General features: G+C 41.0%; 1 pseudogene; it reads right to left on the bottom strand.

Moving 5' to 3' along the window:
• Positions 1 to 3,502: 3,502 nt before the first annotated feature.
• Positions 3,503 to 4,476, bottom strand: LOC137281171 (uncharacterized; annotated as a pseudogene).
• Between the last annotated feature and the right edge of the window lie 5,718 nt (positions 4,477 to 10,194).

Genomic DNA, 10,194 nt, shown 5'->3' with positions numbered 1-10,194 from the left:
CCACATCTATTATGATATATACAATACAAACAATAGAACCTACACGCGGTGCTGGCATAACATTGGAATGGCATGTTGGATTATTTGGAATAAAAAAATTATATTAGAGGCATAAAAGTTCCAGAAAGTGTTCAAATCTTTGTAAATGTTGGCATTATCTAAGGAGAAAGGAAACATTCAACTACACCAGCCTAGCTGCTGTCGGCTATGTTAACTATGTAAGCGAGAGGTAGTTGGTGAATATGTGCTTGAAGTAAATAATCCCTAGGTAGAGTACCGTTATACACTTTATTCGGAGCCATATCCGCCTTCACGAAATCGTTGATATCAAATGTGTATGACATGACTATGTCAATATAACGTTCCTGAAAGTATCTATTTCAGTGACGTTATCGTATTCTTGTGCTTATCCCGATTGTTCTGTTATAACGTGAATTGTAAACACGCAACAAATGTTGTAGTATATCTATGTAATGCCACATACGTTTTGTTTTCAATTTTCGCTAACATCTTTCGACGACAGCACACTTTGTGTCTGGGTTTTGACTGGTGTAATAGTAAGAGTGTGTGATGTCCTAAGCGGCATTTAGAAGTTGTATATACGACCTAGATTATTATTACACCATTATTACACCAGTCAAAGCCAGGTGAACTCACCTCATGAAGGGGTCGGGTCTGAAATGACCCCGAAACGCTGTGTTTCAAAGAATTAAAATGAGGATTTATCCCGTAAAAGATCTTGGTAATAAGGTAATAATTCATTAATGTCGTAGGATTTAAACAATATTAATTTTTTATTGAATACACCACCTTTGTCAGTTTGAAGACTCTTGAGTCTTCACGGACTAGACGGTCCTAAAATATGATGAAACGCATGTAGTACATCAGAAGGCTGCTTAAGTTTCAACTTCAACTTCAACTTCAGAATATATTTATACCCATCATTTACAGACCCCTGAGGTGTCTTGTTTTAGTGGCATTTTAGGAAGTTGTGGTGTACAAATAGGACAAATTTTTATGGATAACACCTTCTTTAGTGCGACGTTTCGATACAGATTTTTGTACCGTTGTCAAGCAGGAGTGATGCATGAAATAAAGAATGTTCATTCATCCATAACAATTTGTCCCTGGGGTGTCAATACTGTCAAGTCCATCTACCATAGTTGATGTGCTTTGCATATAGTAGATCAGTACGTACCCCTCGGGAGGGAATGATTAGTGGACATCCTCATGTAAAGACTTTTAGTGCCACCAGCCTCACTTGTACCATACGGTTTGTTACCCTTTGTTGCAAGCTTTATAGCTGTCAGAAGTGGCTTTACAGACCCATAACTAGCGGTATTATTCTTATAATAAATGCTCTTTAACCATGTTTTCCACTTTTTATTTAGAGCACGCTGCTTCCCGCGTTTTTTTGAGCGATTTGAGTGTGAATGTGTCTTCATCGTCGTCGTCGTTGCTGTTGGAACCGTTTTTTTATGCTGTATTGAAATTCTCGATACCTATTTCTATTACCTATCATATATCTACTAAGACCTTCGGCCTTTAGCGTTCGACCCTGCAGGCTGAGTAGCTGCTGGCTTTGCTCTGGATAAATCACGAACTGTATGAACACTACTGTGTCCTACCAACAGTTGAGTATCTAGTGTTGATCTACCTTGGCGGTCCCACATTAAACGAGGATGTTTTGTAACTCAGTTCAACATAGTTAAGGCTGTATGTTTAAAGGATTTAGGTAAACCCTGTAATGTGTCGGTTACCACATCAAAGTCCAAAGTTAAAAAAAGACGCTACCATCCGTCCATTTTCCCGTTCTCTGGCTGCGTGCTGCATGTTCAGTGCCCTTTCTAACAGATCATTATAATTTTATAAACGGCCATGAGGATTATTGGTTTCTTCCAAAGTTTATTTTTTGTGTAGCTCGGGTTAAAAAAAAACGTTCTTGTTCAGCACATTGTTGTGTGTTGATTTAGTTAAGCAGTCATATAACGTATATGGCATTAATGTCATGCGTTTTGAAAAATCCTTTGACATCACGACACAACACCCACAATGGCTTTAACTGCAAGAGGTGCTAACATGGAAGTCAAGGCTCCAATAAAACTTCCTTTTCGCTGAAGTATTTTTTTCTTCTCTTTAACCGTTACGGAGCAACGACTCAATCGATGTAATTTTGATCTCTACTTCAGCAGCTTTTCTCTCTGGCTGACAGTCATAGGAAGATTTCTCTTCAATATATTAACGGCAACTTCACTCAGGGCATCTGTCTAACTACGCTATTCCTCACCTGCGGGTTTGTTCTTCACACATAATGAAAATTATCTAAGACTGCATTCTTCTGAACCTTAAGCTTACTTTTATTCACGATGATTCCCAGGTTTGGCCGGTGGAATGACTCACGTAAGTCCGCATGATACAACCTGTATTATATACTTTAACAGTATTCATGTTTATCACGTGGTCAAATGATTGTGAAAAAAATATTTGCATGGTATTTATTGTTAACATTGCATCTTGATTCCTCCTCACTTACGTCAGTTTCGCTATCTACACTGGACAATGTATATTAATCGCTTGTACTACTATCGGTACTATAGCTACTATCGTCAGTGACTGAGTGCTGGCATAACAGTAACTCATGTTTTTATGCGTGGCAAAGACATTTTCGCTTGTTCACAGTCTGACATGTGCAATACGTACAAGTAGTTTCTGGCCATATTTATAGTGGAAGGTATACATCACATGATCCGTCAAACATACTTCTCACCCTCAATTCACATAGTCGGAGTCAAATCTAGAAGAATACAGGTACATGTATATGGATTTCTTGTTGTTTTTTAGGAGACAACTCGGGTAAATGATATCTTTCCTGGAAATACTTGGCGTGCTAGTGTTTCTATCTGAGAACCGTCTCGTGGATTTTTGTAAATAACCATAGGTTTACAATTCAAGCTGACTGACCTGTGGTGCTGAGTTTTATTGAACATATTCTGTTGTAAGTATATGAGCGCCACGTTCCTGTGACACGATTTCTTTACAAACCGACTGAGTAGTTCTAATTCCTCCTCAGGAGTAATATCACCTAGCAAATCATCCACGACCAGGCAGCTCTCTTTCTGAATATACCCTCCATTTCTGACACGCTGCGTACGAAATATGTAGCAACATCGTGCCTTGCGCAAACATTCGATATTTATCATACAGAGGCTGATGTTCGGTGAATACCCACACAACGGTATCTGGCAGAAAGGGAATTTCCCATCCAAATTTTGCAATGAGTTACAAAAGTGGTTTTACCGGCTCCACTGCATCCAATTACGAGTAGACGAAATGTATCCGTGGACATAATTGTATCCCAGGGGACAATCGTACGACCAGCCGTGGTCACCCCTTAACCTAGTAATGTTAAACAATCGATATTCATGCACCTTTTGTAGAACAAAAACAAAACGCAAAGAGTAACACGTAAGTATATTTACTACACACGTTATAGAAGTCCAGATTACAGAAGAGCCGAGTCCCACATAGACCGAACGTTTGTGTTACATTCTGGGCACACAAAGTAACCTCATTCATATGGTCCTGACGCAGGGCACAACGTTGGAAATTTCAGACACAAAGTCCGGGATTGCAATACAACAGTTTAAATGCTGCTTCAGCTAATCAACATTCATCTTGATTCCAGGCTGTTTATGTGGTTTGATGGTATTCTCCTTTGAACACCAATACCCTTTGTGTATGTTCAATCCGGGGTATACACTATATATTTCTGCATAAACATTTCCTCATTCTTAGTGCTCCAGGTTGTCTCTCTCTAAATTGCTTTTTCTATCCTACTTTTGTCTGAAACAAACTCCAACCTGCGTTGTAACGTCATTCCGATTCCTCTTTTTGTAGGAAACCATCTCCATATTCACTGATGTGCACTTTCATCTGACCGTTCCAAAGCTTTGCAAAAACAAAGACGTTGCCTCCAAGAGACAGTTTGCATCACTGGTCATCCCTTGAGAACACTGCTGAACTGTCATTGTGAATTTGATAAGAAGTTAGAGTAGGCAGCTTTATTTATATCCCCATTTGTGAGTAGGATTCATGTATAGACACGCAGTTTGAAACATGCACAGGAAAAAGATAAAATTAAGGTAGATAATACCACTCAGTAACGTAAAGATACGAGGGGTATTATCATCAGTCAAACTTAATGGCTTAGGAACGAGCGAGTGGGATATATAACCGTGTTTCATGATAAGCGAAATAGCAACCACACACACAATTATAGTTTCTTCATCTCCATGTACAAGTTATTAGGCCACGTTATAAGGTGATTGTTTTCAGAATGTTGTTTGATAACTGATTCAATGCTATTTTCATCAAAACAAAGATGATTTATATTATGACTTATATGTAAACATATTCCATGTAGGGTATTATATGTTGTTACATGTGGCAATGTACACGTATATAAACGCAACCCATCTTGCCTTCAAAGAACATATCAAACTGAGTGTTGCCGTTTTCAGCTTGAAGGTATGGCATCGTACCACGAAGACGGAGACTCCCAGCTCCTTGCTGACCATCTTGAAGACGTTGAACAACAGCTGGAGCAGGAAGAAGATGAACTTTTAGTCAGCCACATGGTGGAAGTTGAGGACGAGCTATCCATGCTGCAGCATTTGGACCAAGTAGAGCAGGAACTTGAAGATGACATGTCGCTGCTTGAACATTTGGAAGAGACAGAGGAGGACCTTGCTTTAGTCAGCCATATGGATGACATAGACAGACGGTCAGAACAGCGAGGAGGAGCTGTTGTTCCAGGCTATTACTTAAGACGAGAGGTCAGACAAAGAGTGCGACGATTCAGAGTCAGTGCAATAAATCTTAACGTGCAATTGTACCCTGTGTGGCTGCAACAACATGGAGACGAGGAATTATCTAAGGTGCTTAGAGAGCAGTTTGATGCAATCATACGAGAACTGAGACTGGATTTGAATGGCCAAACCAATGACAGGATAGGTCTTGCCTTGAATCATCCGGGGTCAAATGTACCCATTCGAATACCATTTCGTCGTCTGCATGAATTGCATAGAGAGGATATCGTGGCCATGGTAGAACAGGTACACCAAAGCAACGACAATGCAAGGATAGATGCTGCCATGCACATCGAGTTCCTCCATGTAGATCCAGATCGCCTCGGTGAAGGGCGAGGGCACCGTTCTATAAACATTCCCAAGAACCTGGCTACATTTGTGGAAAATGCATAGTTAGAATAAAGAGTCCAGACGATATACTTAATCTGTAGGGTTTCATTACGCAAATAAACCTGCCTCATTTCAGTTGGACTCGAGCCCAACTGTTAAGCGTGGGATGCCAGGAGAACTGCTTTGACAAGAACAAACAGTGCTGATGTTGAGAAAGCAGAGGCTATTAAAATGTTCAGGTAAATCCTTATTGAGCTCGGACCATGCAAGGGTTGAGAAACTTGGGATGTGTGTAGCGAAAATCTCGGACTGGAATATCAGCTTAAGGCATACTCTTAAGATGTGGACAACAAGCTTCTGGACAAGAGTGAAGTGGTAAACCCCTCCAAAGTCATTCATCTTTACCACTACACTAGCCACTATGATGTCATTCAGTATTGACAGCTTTCACTGGGTAGAGCGAATATTGTGACGTTGGATTTAACAACAAAGAAGACCACTGCTTTATTTAGATCTCAACAATGTAGACGCCCTGGCTATTGTGTTAAAGTTGGAGATGAAGGCATTCCATGCCTGGACTGTAAGAGGTGGTTTCATAAAGAGATGCATCTCAACAAAGCTGGTACCATCACTAGCACTTGCCAATCCTTCCATCGTTCTTCCAACTGTCATCAGGAGGACAATGCCCACAACCATCCATGTTCAGAACAACGAATTTCTAAGAACTGTAAGGGACCCCTTACTCCGGAACACGTGTGTTATGTTAGGCCCATAGTGGAGGACCATAGTGGAGTCACTACCGAGAATACTGCAGACTCATCATATGACAAACAAAACTTAATATTTTATGACTTTGAATGTCAACAGGAGACAGATGTACATATACCTAACTTGTGTGTAGTGCACCGCGGATGTGGCAGGTGTATCGGGGACACACCAACCTATCTGTGTGAGGGGTGCTCTTGGAAAAAAGAATATGTAGGGCCATCAAATCACTAGTCTAGCAATACTTCAACAAGCAATAGTGTCTGCTCCACAAATTGTACTAACGGGCCAACTTTGATGAAAGTTGGACGATTGATCTTCAAAGATTCTTTGAACTTCCTCTACATGCTGCTGAAATCATTTTCAAAGAGCTTTGGTTTGTCCGAACTGTCAAAAGGATACTTCTCTTATTTTTTTCAATACAAAGGTCAACAACAATCACGTAGGACCCTACCCTCCTGTTGACAGCTATGGCCCTAACAGTATCTCCTCAGATGAACGTAACAAAAACATCAAATGCCGCATTCACCATGTGTGGGGACATACTGTCTTACTGCCAAAGTGATCAGGAGAGGATGTGCTGCTTTCCGAGATGTATTCATCAGTCAAAACACCATGGATCCATTTTTAGAAGCAACAACCCTACCTATGGCGTACATGCTCATGTTCAGGAAAACCTACCTAGAGCCTGAAACCTTTGTCTTCATACCACTTCAAGGATACAAACCTTGTGATGCTACTCCATACAGTGTCTCCTTTGGTTACGATGGTTGATGCCCCAAGAAGGAAATCTCAAAATAGAGCATGCACACAACCCGACCCTGCAGTACTCAGTCAACAGAAAGACGTGGAGAAAATTGTCCAGATATGGTAATGGGAATTCAAAGGCAGTCAGAAAGCCAATCCAGCCAATTTATGTCAAATCGTTTAGACCCTCATGACCGCTTCTTAGGAAGAAGAAGAAATGCTTCAAAATTACATTATTCTGCCCAAGAAGATGAAAAAATCAAATATGTAGACGTGTGTTCCCTGTATCCTTACATTTGCAAGTACAGAAAATTTCCTCTAGGTCATCCTTCGGTTGCGGATCACGATTGAATGATCTAGACGGACTCACCCAGCGCCGTATCCTTCCTCCCACAAAGCTGTACCATCCTTTATTGCCGTACAGAGCTGGAGGGAAGCTCAGGTTCCCCTATGCAGGACATGTGCAGATGGCCAGCTGGATGGGGATTGTAGTCAGACGGATGAGGAACGTGCATGGAAACATACACAACCACTGAGGTACAGACAGCAGTACGCGAGTGTGGGTACAGGGGTCTACACATCGTAGTATGGCATCTTGATACGTTTTCCCAATACTATAGAAATACCCACCAAGGAGGAATGTTCACAAAATATGTGGATAACTTTTTTTCAAAATAAAAAAAATAAAACAAGAAGACAGCGGCCTGCCTGCAGGATGCACTCGCCACAAAAGTTATGTAGAACAGATTTATCAGACAGAGGGGATTAGACTCGATCGAAAACAAATCAAGCCTTCGCAAAAGGATGTCTGAATAATCACTAGGGCAAGTTTTGATGGTGATTAGAGTTTGGAAAAGACAACTATGTGACAGGACCTTTTTATTCTTTGTGATCTTGAGCTACGAGAGACATGAAGTAAAGATGCACGCATCGTCAACGAAACATGCTGTTTGTCTGCACTGAACCTAGACAGGATTTCCACTCACCTCATCCTGCATTCAATGTCGTCATCGCTGCTTAGTTACAAGCACGACTCAACTTAAACAAGTAAGTTTTACATAACAAAAATATGCGAATACGTCATAAGGTTATTTACAATATATCTATGTTTTTGTTTTAACAGCTACCTGTGAGCCTTGAACGGAGGGTGCTGTACTCTGACACGGACAACATCATTTACGTCTAAAAGCCTTATGTTTGGAATCCAACATATCACGTTTCGTGTCATGTGGCCCAAAGAACTATGCCTACAAATTGCCATGACATACAGAAGACGGCATACGGACATTGTGTAAGATTCGGGGGTTCACACTCTAATCACTACCGTGCAAGTCAGCATTTCAACTTTGATAGTGTGAAAGCACTCATATGCAAAAGACAGATCAACTCAATAAGTGTGGACTACCCTAACCATATGGTGCGCCAGGGTTTCAATCAGGGCCAATTAACTGGTGTCTGTTAACATTGTCAAAAGATACAGAATGGTCTACTCAAAGAGACGTGTGCTATACGACGAAGATTGATCTCCTCTGGACAACCTTGCATACTGATGGAAACATTAGCTAGTACACCCTTGTGATAAACTGTGATAAAGTGTTCTGTGGATAAAAAAAACAAAAACAAAATATTTTCCCGCACCTAAACGTTGGCGTGTGGGTGGCACCACGTACTACCGTTTTAAAGTGAAATAAAATAAATGAATGGAACACTTTTTTACGTTTTCACTTGTTGCGCTTGTTTACCTCTTCAATGCCCCCGTGAAGTGTTAACGTATTACGGTTAGGGGGTAGAATAGGCCTTCAGCAACCCATGCTTGCCATAAAAGGCGACTATGCTTGTCGTAAGAGGCGACTAACGGGATCGGGTGGTCAGACTAGCTGACTTGGTTGACACGTGTCATCGGTTCCCAATTGCGCAGATCGATGCTCATGTTGTTGATCACTGGATTGTCTGGTCCAGACTCGATTATTTACAGACCGTCGCCATATAGCTGGAATATTGCTGAGTGCGACGTAAAACTAAACTCACTCACTAACACTCAATTATTACGGTTGGTGATCAGCAAAACACTTTGTGGATTAATTTGTGTGTGTGAGAGAGAGAGAGAGACAGACAGAGAGGCACAGAGAGAGACGAGAGAGAGACAGAGAGACAGACAGAGAGAAAGAGAGAGAGAGAGACAAAGTGATAAAGTATAGTTGCGCCGCACTCAGCAAGATTCCAGCACTCAGCAACATTCGAGTCTGGACCAGACAGTGATCAACAACATTAGCATCGATCTGCGCAATTGGGAACCGATGACACGTGTCAGCGAAGTCAGCGAGCCTGACCACCTGATCCCGTTAGTCACCTCTTACGACAAGCATGGGTTACTGAAGACCGGTTCTGAAGGAGTCGCCTTTTATGGCAAGCATAGGTTGTAAAACCAAACTCACTCACTAAATAACTTGTCTCTATCTACGAAGCCAAAGGCCTCAGGAAATCAATACATGACGCATAAAAACCTATGACCAGCTTTCCTTGGGTACTTTTGGACAAGCGACTGTAAAATGAAAATATTATGAAATGCCGAATAATCATTTCTAAAACCTGCCTGTGACTCGTGTAAAGTTTTGTCAACGCAAGCTCGTACATGTGAATCTAAAATACTAGTGAATACGTTACCCATTACACTGAATAGAAAAATTCCCTTGCAGTTGTTTGGTTTTTGAAGGGTATCACTCTTCTTATACAAAGGCACAATAACTCCAAATAATAACATTGCAACTATCAGGGAAAATCCCACTATCTAACACCGCATGAAACAGCATATAAACTCACTTGAGAGGCTGCTGAACATTAAAAAGACTGTACTTTACCCCAAAAGACCTTATCCTTCGCTTCTAGAACACCTTAAATATCGCCAATAACAACCCGTTTGTGTTGCAACTCCTTGTCACGACATAATGTTCGGAAGGACTTTTTATCCGCAAGGTAGTTTTGTAGATAATGGACCTAGCGCGCCTAAACTGATTTAGGTAGTAATATTTCTGCGTTTTTGGTTTCTTGGCACTCACTGTCAAACCATTTAGACTGCCGTCTTCCTTCGAGCGAGCAACTAGGTAATTTAACATGAGAACCTACAGAGTAGGTTTTACAGTATGTAAATGTCCAATAAAAATCTCAATAATTTACTCTACATCTTCCGACTCCATGCATGCACGCACTAAATCAGCTTTATCATTTAACCACATATACTTACTTCACTCATAGACTTTCAGATAACTTGAATTTTACTACCTCAGGATAAGAATCACATGAAGACACAGGGATTTGCGTGAAATAAATACACATGAAATTGGCAGGCAGTCAGACTATGTACCCTGAAATCATAAATTGATCAATATATGTCACTAGAAGCAAGCATGTAATCAACGACACTGGTGCCTTGGCTACCATATGTTGGTCACTGGTCACGAGGGGACCATGGGTTCGATGTTTGTTT

The sequence above is a fragment of the Haliotis asinina genome, chromosome 4 (assembly GCF_037392515.1).
Source record: "Haliotis asinina isolate JCU_RB_2024 chromosome 4, JCU_Hal_asi_v2, whole genome shotgun sequence".
NCBI classification, from domain to species: domain Eukaryota; kingdom Metazoa; phylum Mollusca; class Gastropoda; order Lepetellida; family Haliotidae; genus Haliotis; species Haliotis asinina.
The sequence above is the reverse complement of the archived record's forward strand: the minus strand, read 5'-3'. Positions and strand labels throughout refer to the sequence as shown.